This window comes from Nerophis lumbriciformis, linkage group LG32 (genome assembly GCF_033978685.3).
Source record: "Nerophis lumbriciformis linkage group LG32, RoL_Nlum_v2.1, whole genome shotgun sequence".
NCBI lineage: Eukaryota > Metazoa > Chordata > Actinopteri > Syngnathiformes > Syngnathidae > Nerophis > Nerophis lumbriciformis.
This window is the reverse complement of record NC_084579.2, coordinates 18601158-18619721: the sequence shown is the minus strand read 5'-3', so window position 1 is coordinate 18619721 and position 18564 is coordinate 18601158. Positions and strand designations below refer to the sequence as shown.

The following is an 18564-nucleotide window of genomic DNA, read 5'->3' as shown; positions in this document are numbered from 1 at the left end:
AAGTAGTGATTCACATATGGCTTTTCTCTCCTTATCTGACCCCTGTAGGAGAAGGATTTGTGTAACGATGACTCGGTACTGAGCTGCTTTTAGATCCAATACCAATTCAGTTCATGGACACATTACATTTTTGTAAATTACTTTTGTGGCCTCCCCCATGGGTGTGGACTTAAAAATGTGGGAAATGGTGAATGGATTTAAGGACAATGTGTTGCTAAGTCCCACCAACGTGTTGGTTGATGGCGGCCATGTTTTACAACCAATCTTTCTCAGGTTTGCACTGAATAGTGTCACGGCCCGGGGGCATTCCAATGCGCATTCATCTGTGCGCTGCGCTGAGCGCACCTCCAAGCGCGCCACTCCTGCAGCAGCAGCTGCGCCGGTGCAATCAATCAGCAATCTGCACACCTGAAGCTGATGAGACGCCGGGCTTCTTAAACCAGAGGAAACCTGCGTTCTGGGCCTGAACGTAGCGACCTGTTCCCGTACAGTAAGCCATCATATCTAGCTCAATGTTCTCTCACTCTGTGTTTTCTCCTCCCCCGTGCTCATTTGTCTCGTGTTCCCGAACCGTGTGTCTCGTCTCCCCGTATTCCCCTCTGGTTCCTGGCTGCCCCTTTTTAGATCTCGACCTCCTGCTTGGATACGGACTTTTGACGCCTCGCTCTTGCCCCTGACCTCCTGCCTGTCCCTGGACCTTCAAGCCTGCCTTGCCCTATCTTGGACTCACTACACATAGTCGCACACCACACATTATTTGGATTGGTTACACACTTCATAATATTGTTATTAAATAAATATACGATGTCCGTGCATCTGTGCCGTCTCCTTCCTTCCCTGTACCGTAACAAATAGATGTCTACTAAATTTTGTTATTAGGCTCAACACCCTAAAGTTAGAGTGGGTGTTTTTACAGAGAACATTGAGATGTGTCAGAAATATTAAGTCAAACGTTGGTGTTTAATAAAAGTGCCACCGTGTGGTGTATTTATCGTAAAAATAATGGCACAGGTAAAACCATAGGGATGCATGTTTTGACCCATTTCCACCCATTTGTTTGCAACCATTCAGGAGTAGAAGACGTACGTTTACGTCCAGTGGAATCTCGATTTACAGACCCTCTCATTACACAAACTTTTTGATTTACGCACCACAGAAATGTGCTTATGGCACGAACCTTGTCTCAGTTTATGAACGTTTTAATCCACCAATTGTGTGTCTGCAGCGCATTCATTGTGGGCGGGCTTATTGATCTCCGTCAGCAGAGCAATGCTGTTGTTAGCCACTGTGCTAATTGCTTTTGTGGTTAAGTATTTTCAGCATTGTTGTAGTTTTACTAACTCAATATGAGTCCATGCGATGTGAGGTTTAAATCATTCAGGAAGTATCCACAGCGATGTCGACACTGCCTTTCTCCTCCCACCACCCTGTTGTTCGGCTGAACACCAAGATTAACAGCCAATGTAAAGTGGATTTAATTTTGTATTCCTTCCCATTGTAGCGACCTGGCTGTTAAAAGTTTTGTGCATGCACCTAGTGTGTGCACATGTGCAGGGCAGCAGCATAGGAAGTAGGAAAGTTCAGCTATTGTTGTTTTGACTTATTAAACAGAAAGTTGATCCATCACTATTTTGCTATATTTGTTTGATTTACAGCACTGTATACCATTTTTATACTCTGTTCAAAGTGTACATACTTCATAGGCTTTTGTCGAGGCTGAAACCCATTTTTTTATGTTTTTTCATAAACATTACAAACAGTTATGACTGTATGGAAGCTATTTAAAAGTGGTCCTGTGAGACATTTAGAAACAAAATGCTGGTGGTGGGCAAATTTAGAGATTAAATGTGAGTTTGGCTATAAATAAAGCACTGTATGCGATACTGTAAACTAAAGGGTGACGATCAAGTCCCTCATCAAAGACCACATGGGGATCAAAGAGCCTTAAAAATGTAGTCAGCTTTTAGGTTCCCCACAGCATGATGAACTGATTCTGTCAGTTCAGCCGAGGCTTTAACAATTTCTCCGTCTGGGCTCAACTGCCGGCATTACAACTCCAGCTGGCAATTATTTGTCATGCACGATTATCAAAGCCTCCAGTGCAGTGGCTGCAGGTGGATAATGAGTGAGGGGTTTTTGAAGGGGGTGCCGGTTTCAAGGACAGCCGTGTCTCAATTACACATTTAACAGTGCAAGTTATGTGTAGGCTTATAAAGGATATCCTAAACGCCGTGGCATGACCTCTGATGGCTGCCGAGCAAATGACAGATGACACAGCAGTCTGAATGCATTACCCAGAGGAACCTCGACAGATGGAGGCGGAAGTTGTCTTTTAAAAAAAAAAAGGCCAGATTAAGGACTGACCGCATGATTAGATACATTTAAATCCACATCTTTACTCAAGCACTTGTAACCGCTTACAAAGTAACTATTTCTGGTTATATTAAAAAAAACGTGTGGCTTGATCATTAAGATCCAGATATGAGTATGTGTGAAAGAAACACTACACATGAGATGTCAAATGAAGGCCCTCCTATATAATTACTAGTTTTAGGGCCACGGTGGAGCTAGCATGTCAACCTTAAGTGGCCACAGCAAAGGCAAATGAGGGGTCAGGTCCTGTAAAAGGGTATATTTAGTATGCCGACGGCGAGCTTTCTTTAAAAAACAACACGCCCTTTCTTTGAGTCACGTGGACAAGGAAGATCTGGAAAACTTAAGAGAGTAAACATATGGGCGGGAGTTGTGCGCGAAATAGGTTGGAGTTAAGGAAAGTCTCAGTTGTTGGCAAAATATCACCATGCTATTTACTTTAATTAAAAAGGCGAAAAAGCTTGGGTTTTAAATGGCGACTTATGCATTTCTATGGTTTCAATAAACAGAGCGATCTGTGTTGGCCTGCTATGAAAAAAATGATGTAATGTGGCTATGTCACATGGAAGCCGCCATTCACAGACAAGTCATTCACTTTATGTTGTTTCCTTGAGGCTACCATAATGGCAGCCAGGCCTCAGGCTATTACGGCGGTCTATTTTGGGAAGCCGTGAAAGCCAAGTCAAAGGCTTCACGGTCTCCAATCTGTAACTGGTAGTCTGATCTGCGGTGATGTTTTGTTTTCAGAAAAGTCCTGCGCAATTAATTGTCAATAAAGGGTGTCAGAGCAACTCTCCCACCAGTCACGAGCCATTTGAAAGAAGCTAGATCTAAATCCATACCTCCAACTTCCTCATTGGCCCTGCCATCCACTTGTCTCTATCAGCCGTCTTCTGTGGGCAACAATTTCATGGTGGTAATTCTAGCCAGCATTGGACAAATACCTCCATTGGACTTGTTTGCGGCAAAAAAAAATTTGCTACATCACCCACAGGCTTCCACAGCACCAGAGTGTATCCTCTTGAATTTGACATGGCAAGAAATTGAGAACATTTTTTCACAGAGCACAGGCGGATAAACACCACAAAGGACAAGTACAACACTTTTCGTGGTATGTGAGGATTGGAAAAAGATAGGATGGGTAAGATCAGGAAAAGTGGATCAGGGGAGGGGAAAGCCAGAACATTTCATTGGTTGTACTCGGATGATCACCAAGAAGCAGCATCAGGCACCATTGAACCATTCTTTAAAGCCTTCTTAATGAGAGGATTTAGGGGATATCAAAGATGCTCTCGAATGCACTTCCTGTTTCAAATCTCAATGGAAATCCAAGCCCCGTGTTGAACAAACGACACAGTTTGGTACACTTTTTATTGCATTTTAATGATGGGAAACCGGTTAATGGGACGCAATGCTTGTGCCACTAAACACTCAGCTGTCTGTTGATTGGCTAGCATTAAAAATAATTGTTATATGTAGGGCTGCAGCTATCATTTATTTTAGTAATCGAGTAATTTATCAATTAGTTTGGTCGATTAATCGGATAAAACACACTTTTTAGCCGCAATGCGTATATTGAGGAAAATAGTTGAAAAATAGTGATTGATTTTTTTCCTACTGAAATACACAAATATTTTTTGCTTGATATGAGCCTAACTGTTTTTAATTGCATTTATAAAAACCCAAACATTCTTTAATAAATAACTCTCTGCTGTTCGCCACCACACAGATCACGGCCCCTCTCATGTGTGCTCTATTGCAACAACTGATACAAGCCGTATCAAGAGTCGAACCACATCACTTGGTAGGAACAGGCTCTAGATTAAAATAAGAGTAAATTCTGTTCAGCTATCTATAAGTCCATCTTTTTTTTTTATTTTGCCTTTCATTTACAATCCCTATGTGAGACAAGAACACGTCTTTCTCTTTTTTGTAGATTTCTAAATCGTAAAATATGCTAGCAAGAAATAGCTAACAATGCAGGCAAAGGGGATTCAATCTATTTCGTCTATAAAGCGCTCTAAAAAACCTCCAACACTTTATATACACATAAGTAAGTATGTATGTAATGTAGTAACAGGCAGTCAAATTGACATGTAATATTTATAGTATTTTGGTCATTTTAAGCATTGCTGGAATTTTTTTTGGGAACATTGAATTCACAGAGTGTATCGCAAAGTACGCAATTTCTGAAAACTACTACTTTGTACAGACTTTGTAAGAGCCAACGACAACTACTTTGGGACAAATGATAATCCAGAACCTTGTATTTTTGATCCTAAATATACAGAGGATGAGCTACAAGTTTTAGAAGCTGTGTGCTAAGCATATCCATCTATAGTTAAAAACTAAGCATCATGTAGTAGTATTGCTAAGTGCGACACAAGAAATATAAACTACAAACATAATAAAACAATCACCTACTGTACAATGTCTGCTGTCACAGGTATGCCGACTGATGGGTTGGTTGTACCAACATGAGTGTTCCCTGTTTAGATAATTAATTGTTCATAATCCTCACTCCTCAGGTAAAAAAATGCTGGGCACAAACGAGTATCTTGCAGAATATTATTAGCAAAATTTCAAAGACCACATTCTCAGTTTATGGCCACAACGTTCTACTATAAAAGTACAAGACTTGATTTAAAATCTAGCACAAACGTTTACCAATTCAGAAAAGATGCAGCAGTTCAATGGCTCAATAGCTCAGAGCTGCAGTAGCTACATTACCTCCATGATCAAGGCTCAATGTTACTATAATTAGTTCCTCGGCATTAGCTCTTATAAGAATAATGTTGTTATTACTTTGTTAATATGCAGGTGATGGCATGTACTGTAAAAGGGGTATTGTTGACAATTTTGGATGTTTTTAGAGGGCTTTATCGGCAGAATAGATAAAGCCCATTAAAGGGGAACATTATCACAATTTCAGAATGGTTAAAACCATTAAAAATCAGTTCCCAGTGGCTTATTATATTTTTCAAAGTTTTTTTCAAAATTTTACCCATCACGCAATATCCCTAAAAAAGCTTCAAAGTGCCTGATTTTAACCATCGTTATATACACCCGTCCATTTTCCTGTGACGTCACATAGTGAAGCCAACACAAACAAACATGGCGGAAAGAACAGCAAGCTATAGCGACATTGGTTAGGATTCAGACTCGGATTTCAGCGGCTTAAGCGATTCAACAGATTACGAATGTATTGAAACGGATGGTTGTAGTGTGGAGGCAGGTAGTGAAAACGAAATTGAAGAAGAAACTGAAGCTATTGAGCCATATCGGTTTGAACCGTATGCAAGCGAAACCGACGAAAACGACACAACAGCCAGCGACACGGGAGAAAGCGAGGACGAATTCGGCGATCGCCTTCTAACCAACGATTGGTATGTGTTTGTTTGGCATTAAAGGAAACTAACAACTATGAACTAAGTTTACAGCATATGAAATATATTTGGCAACAACATGCACTTTGAGAGTGCAGACAGCCCAATTTTCATCAATTAATATATTCTGTAGACATACCCTCATCCGCGCTCTTTTCCTGAAAGCTGATCTGTCCGGTTTTGGAGTTGATGTCAGCAGGCCAGGGAGGCTAGGGTCGATAGCTCGCTCGTCTGCGGGAACAAACTGCCGCCATTGCTTGCCGTGCTACCGAGGTCCTTTGTCCCTGAATTGCTCACACACTCCGGCAGATTCAATGGGGGTCTGGCGGCAGATTTCTTTGACTTTATCGTTGGAAATGCATCTGCTTTGAGTGTCGCAGGATATCCACTAGAGATGCGCGGATAGGCAAATATTTCATCCGCAACCGCATCAGAAAGTCGTCAACCATCCGCCATCCACCCGATGTAACGTTTGATCAGAACTGCACCCGCCCGCCATCCGCCCGGTATATCTAATATAGACGATGCAAGGCATTAGTGAGGCACCTGCCAACTACTCCGGTTTTCCCGTAATTCGTACGGTTTTCATCAACCTATTCCGGGTTACGGGTGCAGTGATAAAAAATACGGTTTTTCTTTAATTTAAAAAAAAAAGGGTGAAAACTACGCGAATTGCACCTTGTGCAGACAAGATTTTTCGATCGGACACGGAGGAATTAGCGATGTAAAAGACCACTTTGGGACAAAAAAACACAAGTCTAATGCCGTTGCTAGCGATACAAGTGGAAAACTTTCAACGTTTTTCGTCGCCCAAACAGATTCTTTGGATGTGATAAATGCCGAAGTTTTATTTACGGAGGCAATAATTGAGCATGGACTTCCAATCGCACTGGCTGATCACATGGGACAGTTAAATGTTTGTAATGCAACCTTTAAAAATCATTACGCGGTGATCGCGGTCCCAAAAATAAACTTTTCTTGCATGATAATGTCCAGAAAAATTCGCTTGATATTACTATAGAGTCCTTTTAACGAATGAGTTTGATGGTTTATCACAAACCTTAAATGAAAGAAGTCCTTTGTTCTCCTGCACCGCATGCCCTTTGGCCTTGCTTCGTGTTTGGTGCGCAATCCTGTCGGCTGTATTTCACAGCACGACATACTGTTAAAAGTGTTTATACTATTTATTCTTTCAAGTCCAAGTTGAAGAAATCTTGTTAAATGTTGACAGCATAACTACCAAAATACAGAAGTATGTCCTTAATATTTTTGCAGTGCTATTTCTGTTGAAAAGTTAAAATGATTACATTAGAGATGTGATGTGCCACTTTTCAAGTGTCTGGTGGCTTCAATTAATTTTCATTAATTTTTCATATTTTGAATTCTTTTGAAAGGCTTACAAAAAAACTACATTTGAATTGTAATTCCATGCTATTGACAGGACTATTAATTTTAATGAAGTTAGCTTACCATGTTTACAGTATGATAATTGTGATAGAAATGTGAATTTTAGGCACAGAATATTTTTTACAATTGAACAAGGCAGTAGATTATACAAGCTTGGACAGAAAGTTAATGACACCAATTTTTTTTTTAATGGAATTGTTTAGTACTGTTTTACCATTTGTTTACTGTAAAAAGTGTTTATACTGTTTATACTTTCAATTAACAAATTGAAGTCTTGTGAAAGGTTGACAGGATAACTGGCATTAACTGTCAAAATAATTTCAAACTATTGAAGTTAGCTTACAGAATAAACATGCCAATCAACCCATATGATTTTTGCTGTAATATTTTTGTTTTGAAAAGTCACTGTGACTGATAGAAAAGTGATGGTTTTAGCAACATTTTAACCTGTCTGAATGCTAATAATCATTTTGCGTCGGGGGGCGAAGCCCTGAACCCTCCACCAGGACTTTGTCCTGGACCTAACGGGGCCTGCGGCCCTTGGACCCTGGCTACTAGGTTTTTCTGATTTCAAAAGTTGGCAGGTATGGTGAGGTTATAAAGCTTTTGCCTGTTAAAGAAAGGAGACTGATCCAATGCAGCACAGACTTTCGCGTGCCACGCTGTCACGACCCAGACGCACACCAGTGCGCAATCATATGGGAGCCGCGCTGAGCGCACCTCCAAGCGCGTCTCGCTGCCGGCGACGGCCGGGTATATGGGCCCACGCTCCAGCGCCATCCATTTTCAGGGCTAGTTGATTCGGCAGGTGGGTTGTTACACACTCCTTAGCGGGTTCTGACTTCCATGGCCACCGTCCTGCTCTCTATATAAACCAGGGTGAGCCCCACCCCTTTCGTGAGCGCACTGCGCGCGGAGTGACCCCTGTTACGCGCCCCCGGCAACAGGGGTGGCGGGCAGGTAAGCTGCGCGGGCGGAGCGCGCGGAGTGACCCATGTTACGAGCCCCCGGCCACGGGGGTGGCGGGCAGGTAAGCTGCTTACCTGCTGCGCATGACGCCGGCCGCGGCGAAGGCGGACGAGGCGGGGTGTCGGTGCGGTGGGCGCGGTAGTGACCCTGGACGTGCGTCGGGCCCTTCTCGCGGATCGCCTCAGCTACGGCTCCCGGTGGGGCCCTCTCGGGGGAAGGGGCCTCGGTCCCGGACCCCGGCGAGGCGTCCCTTCTCCGCTCCGTAAAAGTGTCCATCTCTTTTCTTTTTTTTTCTTCTGTTGTGGCATATGCAGCAGGTGCCTGCTCGTTTTTCGTATGTGGGTAACAACATTTAACTATGTATATATATTTCCGAATTGGTTTAACTGCCACCCGCAAAAAAAAAAAAAAAATAAATAAATAAATAAAAAAAATCTAATTAATCCACCCGACCCGACCCGCGCGCGGATAAAATCTTATTTTTTTTAATTTCATCCGCCCGATCCGCGGATAATCCGCGGACTACGCGGTTGTGCCCGCAAACCGCGCATCTCTAATATCCACACATTCTTGCCATCTCTGTCGTAGCATAGCTTTCGTCGGTAAAGTGTGCGGAACAAACGTCCAATTGCTTGCCACTTTCGCATCTTTGGGCCACTGGTGCAACTTGAATCCGTCCCTGTTCGTGTTGTTACACCCTCCGACAACACACCGACGAGCCGTGATGTCTCCAAGGTACGGAAAACAGTCGAAAAAACGGAAAATAACAGCTGATTTGACTCGGTGTTTGAGAAAATGGCGGATTGCTTCCTGATGCTGTCATCGCTCCGAGAGCAAATATTAGAAAGGCGTTTATTTCGCCAAAATTCACCCATTTAGAGTTTGGAAATCGGTTAAAAAAATATATGGTCTTTTTTCTGCAACATCAAGGTATATATTGACGCTTACATAGGTCTGGTGATAATGTTCCCCTTTAAATACATTGTTAGCGGTCTCATACGAGGCGTTTTATTACAATTTAGACTGCACAAACAAGAGAAAAAGTGTGTTCTTGTCTCAAATAAGGATTGTAAATGAAGGCAGAGTTACAAAAAAACTGCAGTTCCACTTTAACGTCTTAACAGTTATATTAATTACTGTCCCGTGATTTTGTTGACTGTCTTAAACCACAAAACACATGACAGGGATCAGTGAGATGATGGCTGGGGTCACTTCTTGTTCACTGAAAATGCTTCACATTTAGATTCATAGGGTATAAATAATTGCACAGTGTTTGCAATCATTACCAGTGTAAGTAAGCAATCATGCATCATTAGATCATTTCTTATTTGAGCAATAGGCAACTGGTTAAAATGCCAAAGCAAAGAATTATGCGAAAGCCCACTTGAAGCAGACAGCTATTTATCATAACATATAAATTTGAACAACACAAAACATTGGTTAAGATTAAGATAGAAACCAATGAAAGAGCACCAAAGAAAAGCATAATCAAAGTTGGTTCGGCCAGGTGTGGTCATGCAAGAGATAATAAAAAAAAACAGAAGGGCAAAGCTCCAAGGTGATTTCAGAACCAAAGGAGGGAAAGGGTGGCGGGGGGTTGGGAATGGTTGGGCTAAGCATGCAGCGTTCATGCTGGAACGTGCAAACCCAGGAGCAACTCGATCACGGCCTGCATAGCAAAAACCAACAAAAGCGGGGAGAGGGAGATGGAGGAGTAAAATTTCTGACCTGTGGCTCCTTACAAGATGTGACGCTCTTCCTCTGGGGAGAATTATAAAATCCTCAAGCTAGGGGTAAGGGGAGAAGAGAAAGACCAGACAGGAGAGTTATGAAGGGTATGTGTGCCTTTGGATGAGGGGACAACATCTAGAACAGATAAAATAATTTGACGAAAACACTTAATATCACATATCACATTCACCACTTAAAACACACAACGTAGAATTCTGGGAACCGATGTTGTAGTCCCAGTACTGACTTTTTATAACCAAGGTTAAAGTTGAAGGTGTGTAGCCAAAACGATTAACGCCCTTGTGTGAATACCATTGGAGGAACACAACATCTTTACTACCAAGAAGTGGTGGTTGTTGGCACCATTTATTTGTCTGATCACTGTATATATTTATAACAGCATTATAAATACTATGAAACATTGCATTATAGACCACGCGTGCTATTCAAAGCACAGAGAATACCAATGACGACAAACGACAATTTCACATAATGGCCATATCACCTTAAATGTTGTACCTTACATGTTCTTATTGCAGTGGACAATGGCTGTCAGGGGGTTATAACAACTTGATTTCGCAACTTTAAACGCTTCAAGTGGAAAGAAAAATGTAACTCTCTTTTTACACACATGGTCTTTTAAGTATTTTGCACAACAACATAGCAGCAACAGAAGCAATGTTGTAATAAACAGCTCAACCAGCATTAATATAGCTGATAAACCATAGTAAACAATAAACAACAGTAAGTGTAACACACATGACCTGCACACAGCTGAGTAGCCCATGCAGAGGCAGAAAAAGCTGCTGGGTGCTGACCACTAATTAAACTTCAAATACCGGTACAGCTAATGCTACAACTGTTAATGGCAATGTTTTCTTATTACAGACCCAGACAGTTACTTGTTTTGTAGATCACGCATTGTTGACTATACTGTACTAGGTCATACAGTGCAGTCGACCACATTCTCCTGAATGGAATAAATGTGTTAACTGGAGCATTCATGGCAAGCTGCGGTTTAAATTGAAATGTAATACTGCATGCATCATCACAAAATATGTGAGCTAGAAGATGATTGTACGTACTCTATTGTTTGTGACAGTGGATTCCAAAAAAAAGGCAAGAAACGGAAGCAGACAGAATGTTGACAGATGGTTGAACCTCCATTCATGACTCTTTTCCAGTCTGTTCCATCAGACCGCTTCCCTTGATCCAAAAGAAACCCGTTACAAACGGACCTGAATACATTTGCCATGCACAAGCACACCAGATTTTTTCCTTGCAGTTCGGCTGCATGGAAAACACAGGTTTACATATTTGCCCTGCCTTGGCTTCACTCTGGTTCAATTTACATTGGTGTGTCATTAATAATGGAATGAGGACAATAGACAAACATTTGGCACAAGAGTTTGTAGACATATAAGGAACACTGAAATTTAAAGATGTCCGATAATAACGGCCTGCCAATATTATCGGCCGATAAATGCTTTAAAATGTAATATCGGAAATGATCGGTATCGGGTTTATTTTATTATCGGTATCGGTTTTTATTTTTTTATTAAATCAACATAAAAAACACAAGATATACTTACAATTAGTGCACCAACCCAAAAAAACCTCCCTCCCCCATTTACACTCATTCACACTCATTCACACAAAATGGTTGTTTCTTTCTGTTATTAATATTCTGGTTCCTACATTATATATCAATACAGTCTGCAAGGGATACAGTCCGTAAGCACTAGAGATGCGCGGTTTGCGGGCACAACCGCGGAGTCCGCGGATTATCCGCGGATCGGGCGGATGAAATTAAAAAAAATTAGATTTTATCCGCGGGTCGGGTCGGGTCGGGTCGGGCGATTGAAATTAAAAAAAATTAGATTTTAAATAGATTCAGGCGGGTGGCAGTTAAACCAATTCGGAAATATATATACATAGTTAAATGTTGTTACCCACATACGAAAAACGAGCAGGCACCTGCTGCATATGCCACAACAGAAGAAAAAAAAAGAAAAGAGATGGACACTTTTACAGAGCGGAGAAGGGACGCCTCGCCGGGGTCCGGGACCGAGGCCCCTTCCCCCGAGAGGGCCCCACCGGGAGCCGTAGCTGAGGCGATCCGCGAGAAGGGCCCGACGCACGTCCAGGGTCACCACCGCGCCCACCGCACCGACACCCCGCCTCGTCCGCCTTCGCCGCGGCCGGCGTCACGCGCAGCAGGTAAGCAGCTTACCTGCCCGCCACCCCCGTGGCCGGGGGCTCGTAACAGGGGTCACTCCGCGCGCTCCGCCTGCGCAGCTTACCTGCCCGCCACCCCTGTTGCCGGGGGCGCGTAGAAGGGGTCACTCCGCGCGCAGTGCGCTCACGAAAGGGGTGGGGCTCACCCTGGTTGATATAGAGAGCAGGACGGTGGCCATGGAAGTCGGAACCCGCTAAGGAGTGTGTAACAACCCACCTGCCGAATCAACTAGCCCTGAAAATGGATGGCGCTGGAGCGTCGGGCCCATACCCGGCCGTCGCCGGCAGCGAGACGCGCTTGGAGGTGCGCTCAGCGCGGTTCCCATATGATTGCGCACTGGTGTGCGTCTGGGTCGTGACAGCGTGGCACGCGAATGTCTGTGCTGCATTGGATCAGTCTCCTTTCTTTAACAGGCAAAAGCTTTATAACCTCACCATACCTGCCAACTTTTGAAATCAGAAAAACCTAGTAGCCAGGGTGCAAGGGCCGCAGGCCCCGGTAGGTCCAGGACAAAGTCCTGGTGGAGGGTTCAGGGCTTCGCCCCCCGACGCAAAATGATTATTAGCATTCAGACAGGTTAAAATGTTGCTAAAACCATCACTTTTCTATCAGTCACAGTGACTTTTCAAAACAAAAATATTACAGCAAAAATCATATGGGTTGATTGACATGTTTATTCTGTAAGCTAACTTCAATAGTTTGAAATTATTTTGACAGTTAATGCCAGTTATCCTGTCAACCTTTCACAAGACTTCAATTTGTTAATTGAAAGTATAAACAGTATAAACACTTTTTACAGTAAACAAATGGTAAAACAGTACTAAACAATTCCATTAAAGAAAAAATTGGTATCATTATTAACTTTCTGTCCAAGCTTGTATAATCGACTGCCTTGTTCAATTGTAAAAAATATTCTGTGCCTAAAATTCACATTTCTATCACAATTATCATACTGTAAACATGGTAAGCTAACTTCATTAAAATTAATAGTCCTGTCAATAGCATAGAATTACAATTCAAATGTAGTTTTTTTGTAAGCCTTTCAAAAGAATTCAAAATATGAAAAATTAATGAAAATTAATTTAAGCCATCAGACACTTGAAAAGTGGCACATCACATCTCTAATGTAATCATTTGAACTTTTCAACAGAAATAGCACTGCAAAAATATTATGGACATACTTCTGTATTTTGGTAGTTATGCCGTCAACATTTAACAAGATTTCTTCAACTTGGACTTGAAAGCATAAATAGTATAAACACTTTTAACAGTATAACAGTACTAAACAATTCCAATAGATAACATTGGTGTCATTACCTTTTTGTGGCTAAAATCCAAATTTATTCTATCAGATTGATCATACTGCAAAAATGATATGGTAACTTTATAAGTTTACTTGAAGTGGCATAAAACACTGAAAGTGATTGTTCCTATAACCCCTTTGTTTTAAATGTTGTATGCCACTTCAAGTTGTCAAAGACTGCTGTGAAATACAGCCGACAGGATTGCGCACCAAACACGAAGCAAGGCCAAAGCGCATGCATGGTGCAGGAGAACAAAGGACTTCTTTCATTTAAGGTTTGTGATAAACCATCAAACTCATTCGTTAAAAGGACTCTATAGTAATATAAAGCGAGTTTTTCTGGACATTATCATGCAAGAAAAGTTTATTTTTGGGACCGCGATCACCGCGTAATGATTTTTAAAGGTTGCATTACAAACATTTAACTGTCCCATGTGATCAGCCAGTGCGATTGGAAGTCCATGCTCAATTATTGCCTCCGTAAATAAAACTTCGGCATTTATCACATCCAAAGAATCTGTTTGGGCGACGAAAAACGTTGAAAGTTTTCCACTTGTATCGCTAGCAACGGCATTAGACTTGTGTTTTTTTGTCCCAACATGGTCTTTTACATCGCTAATTCCTCCGTGTCCGATCGAAAAATCTTGTCTGCACAAGGTGCAATTCGCGTAGTTTTCACCCTTTTTTTTTTTAAATTAATGAAAAACCGTATTTTTTATCACTGCAACCGTAACCCGGAATAGGTTGATGAAAACCGTACGAATTACGGGAAAACCGGAGTAGTTGGCAGGTATGCCTCACTTATGCCTTGCATCGTCTATATTACGGTAGATATATAACAACGGGCGGCGGCGGGCGGATGGCGGGCGGGTGCAGGTCTGATCAAATGTTACATCGGGTGGATGGCGGATGGTTGACGACTTTCTGATGCGGTTGCGGATGAAATAATTGCCTATCCGCGCATCTCTAGTAAGCACACATGATTGTGCGTGCTGCTGGTCCACTAATAGTACTAACCTTTAACAGTTAATTTTACTAATTTTCATTAATTACTAGTTTCTATGTAACTGTTTTTATATTGTTTTACTTTCTTTTTTATTCAAGAAAATGTTTTTAATTTATTTATCTTATTTTATTGTATTAATTTTTTTTAAAAGGACCTTATCTTCACCATACCTGGCTGTCCAAATTAGGCTTAATAATGTGTTAATTCCACGACTGTATATATCAGTATCGGTTGATATCGGTATCGGTAATTAAAGAGTTGGACAATATCGGAATATCGGCAAAAAGCCATTATCGGACATCCCTACTGATATTAGGTCACTTAAAAACACCAAGATTTGTTCGCATGTGCTCGCTGGGATGAAATAGAGGTAAAAATATGATTGCTTGGTGATACATGTTCCATATACAACAAGTCTTTTGAATGGCACTAATCCAATCCAGTTGTCTATGTTCCATGCAGTGGTTCTCAACTTGTTCATCAACCTTAATGACAAGCAGTGACCCAAATTGGCCATCACTAAAACAATGAAATATTTCAAGAATATATATAATCCTTTTAGGGATTATAATTGACATCTAACAAATACTGTATCCCAAATTAAGCATCTGTAAAATGTGAAAAATTATCAAAAAGTTCAATACTGTTAACTACTGGTTTACACGCTGCAAAACTTTGTGAGACTTCTTGAACTCCTAAAATCAAATAATTTTTACACGATATTCTAATTTACAGAGATGTGCGAGTAAGACTTGCTCACAAACGAACCACTCGCAACTATAATTTTACATTTGAACCAAAAACAACCAATTCCTGGTACCTGGCAATTTTCAAGACTTTTGTGTGTGTTGATACATTTTAATTGTTTAATAATAAAATCAAATTTTTAATGTAACATTTAAAAATGAGCTGATTATGATAACTGTTCTATCTAGTTTTCCTATTACATTTTTGAGTCTCATTTGCAATGTAAATAAGTATCAAACTAGCGGATTTTGGAAAAGTGGAGCCTCACTTTACGTTTGAGCGTTTTCTATCAGGCATATTTTCTTTATTGGCATTGAAAATTGCAACACTAGTTTGACTGAGTCCACTGAGTGCTGCTTGAGTAATTGTATACTCTCCAAGTGTTTGAGCCAGTGTTTAGTCTGCAACTGTCACGAGCAAAAAGGGTATCGAAATGCGGCACCATTTGATTTTACGTGAACCAATGGAATTTGGTATGTGCCTATAAAAGTACCAAAATTTGGTACTCGTCCCTCCTTGCGGCCGACTTAACCAGTTGAGAATCATCGTTTTAAAGTCGATTACCAAAAGCGATCAAGGTCAAGAGCCATGCAAACAAGCTTGCAAACCAACGCTAGCCTTCAGTGTCCACGAGGTATCACTTCAGACTTCTCTCCATTGTTGAGTCGCACACAAAGCACCCAAACATGGATGCAAGCAAGCACAAACAAACCATACAACACGTCCTTGCCTCTTGCTCTCCTCTGACAGCATCAATTGAGACGAGGGTGATGATGACATGTGCAGGAGATTGATGAGCTATGGGTCAAAGGCTACATCCCCTTGGACATCGTTAGGAAGCGTTTGGACTTTGTTCCTCGTTCAGCTCCCACAAACCCAGTGACAGCTGATACCGGGTTTTTGTTTTCCTATGTACCCACGACTCTGAGGATGCCACGCCTTTGTAAGCCTTTCAAGAGCGAGTGTCATGGCTGGGTGCGACTTTCAGGGTGCCCCGTAACCACGACCTTGGTGACATCGAGGTCTGGAGAGGGCTAAGAGAGGAAGTGAGGATGTCATGGGTTTTTGGTTTCTTAATTGATGAGTGGACTTGAATGAGTGAGATGGCCTTTTGGATACTCTGCAGGCCAAAACAAATTTCCCACTTCAGAAAATCAGCTAATAATTAACATATTGACGGATGGGCTATTGAGGTCACGCTAGTGTGACATCTAATTTCCCCTAACGAACAAAGACGCTCAGAGTTTGGGCCTTTATTATGGTCACTATGCAATCCATCTTCCAAGTGTGTACTTAATTTTATAACAGTTTTCTCGAGATATTTCTGATAAAAGCTTCATTACAAAAGGAGTTTCCAAACTTCCCACGAATGCCGCATCCAAAACAATACTACCATGACTATAAATTATACATATGTGACATTCATGAACGAGTCAAGTCTTTTAAATGGCTGCTTGAAGGTAACAATGAGAACCAGTTCACATTTTTGCAAGCCATTCATTTGGGAGCAGTTTTTAAATGCAAAATGCTTATGCTGCCTTCATAAGGGGGCCACTTGACTGGACTGGTCACGCTTACCCACAAAATGACCAAGAGTCAAAGGAAACATAGCAGCATTTAGACATACTTTTCTGGTTTATTGTTTTGTTATGGGTTTGTTTAGTTTTGGCGTTAACACAATACAAAACATTTATACGTTTTCCTCATTTTTATTTTAGTTGTATTCATATTTTTTATAATCTTATTCTTACTTATATAGTATTTTATTAGGTTTGATCTTGGTTGTTTTTATTGATTCCAATTCATTAGATTTGATGTTGTTTATTTTAGTTATTCTTTTATAAACTATTTTTAGATGTGTTTAAGTTGTATCTTGCTGTCTTTGTTAGTTTGTGTCTTTTATTATGTCTTCTAGTTATTCTGGAAAGCACTTTTGTCTACTGGGATATAAAGTGAAGTGACGTTAAATTGAATTTGATTGGATTATAGACAGAGTATTGTAGATGTATTTGTAGGCTTTATATTTTTCCTGTATTGTTAAAATACTCACATAGAAAAAGAACACAATACATTTGATTTGCATGGAGGTTATGTGTAGCCTGTGAGATTTTTATTGTGCTACAAAGTTTCTTGGGTGAGAGAAAATTCCAAATGATCTCACTGTCAAAGATGGGGATAAGGTACACCACCTTATGGCATGTTTACAATGAAAACACAAGCCAAATTAAATTATAATTAATGTTTTAAAAATATTTCCCACAAATATAGTATAAATTGGTAAAAACTTGAACTATTCAGATCCAAGTATTATCTTATAACTGCTGCCAACTTCCTAGATAGAAACAAATAGTTTCTTGAAAAAATCAAAAACAGAAACATTACAACGAGCCAGTCTTTTGAACAGCTCCTTGAAAAAAACGGTTCTTCAACATCCAGCTCACTTCAGACAGCCAAAGATCCCACCCTAAATAAATTACACTAAATGTTCATTCATTATTTTTTTATTCATCTCCTTCATTGATGTGCAATTCTGATCAATAGACAAATAAACTTTAGCAACTAAACACATATTTACACACCTATGCTTGAGAAGGAACAGGATGAAGAAAATCTTATATTTCCCCTTCAACATAATAAGTAGTCTTACTTAATGGATAGCCCAGATTCACAAGCATACAAACCAAACAAATACATCCAAATATAATTAAAAATCAAACAAAAAACACAAAAAAAACAACAAGTGGAAAACTTCATGAAGTACAAACTGAACAAAAAAAGTAATATACACCTCACGGGATGATACAAAACAAATACAAAACCAGACAAAAAATGAATAAATAATAAATATAAAGCAAAATGTAGACACTTATGGCTGTCCAGATGATTTTATTGTTCTGTCTTTATATATTTTTTTCCTATTGGAATATATTTCTACAATCTTTTATCTCATTGTAAAGAGAATTCCATAGTTTAACCCCCACCACTGATATACACATTTGTTTTTAAAGTTGTCCTTGAATTAGGGCTGGGCGATATGGCCTTCTATTAATATCTCGATATTTTTAGGCCATGTCACGATACACGATATATATCTCGATATTTTGCCTTAGCCTTGAATTAACACTTGATGCATATAATCACAGCAGTATGATGATTCTATGTGTCTACATTAAAACATTCTTGTTCATACTGCATTAATATATGCTAATTTTAAACGTTCATGCAGAGAGGGAAACCACAATTAAGTCAATTTACCAAAAGGAATTGGTTTGGTTTATAAATTTTGTTTATAAAGTGCACTACTTGGCTGCAACCAGCAGAGGTGCTGTTTATTAGTCTCGCCTAAATACTAAATCTGAACTAGTTTTAACAAGAGTGCTATATAAAAGAAGATTGATCTGAC

At 40.4% G+C, this 18564-nt stretch overlaps 1 protein-coding gene across 6 annotated transcripts in view; it reads right to left on the bottom strand.

The window, feature by feature from the left end:
- The window catches only part of sema4d (sema domain, immunoglobulin domain (Ig), transmembrane domain (TM) and short cytoplasmic domain, (semaphorin) 4D), a 110085-nt gene that overhangs the window by 56314 nt on the left and 35207 nt on the right, over nt 1–18564 (bottom strand). For 2 of the 6 annotated variants that reach the window (XM_061927452.2, XM_061927453.2), the window contains exon 3: nt 9864–9922. The exons of the other annotated variants lie outside the window; for them this stretch is intronic. The gene's annotated coding sequence lies outside the window, so the exon portion shown is untranslated. The remainder of the gene's footprint in view (nt 1–9863; nt 9923–18564) is intronic. 6 annotated transcript variants of the gene reach the window in all.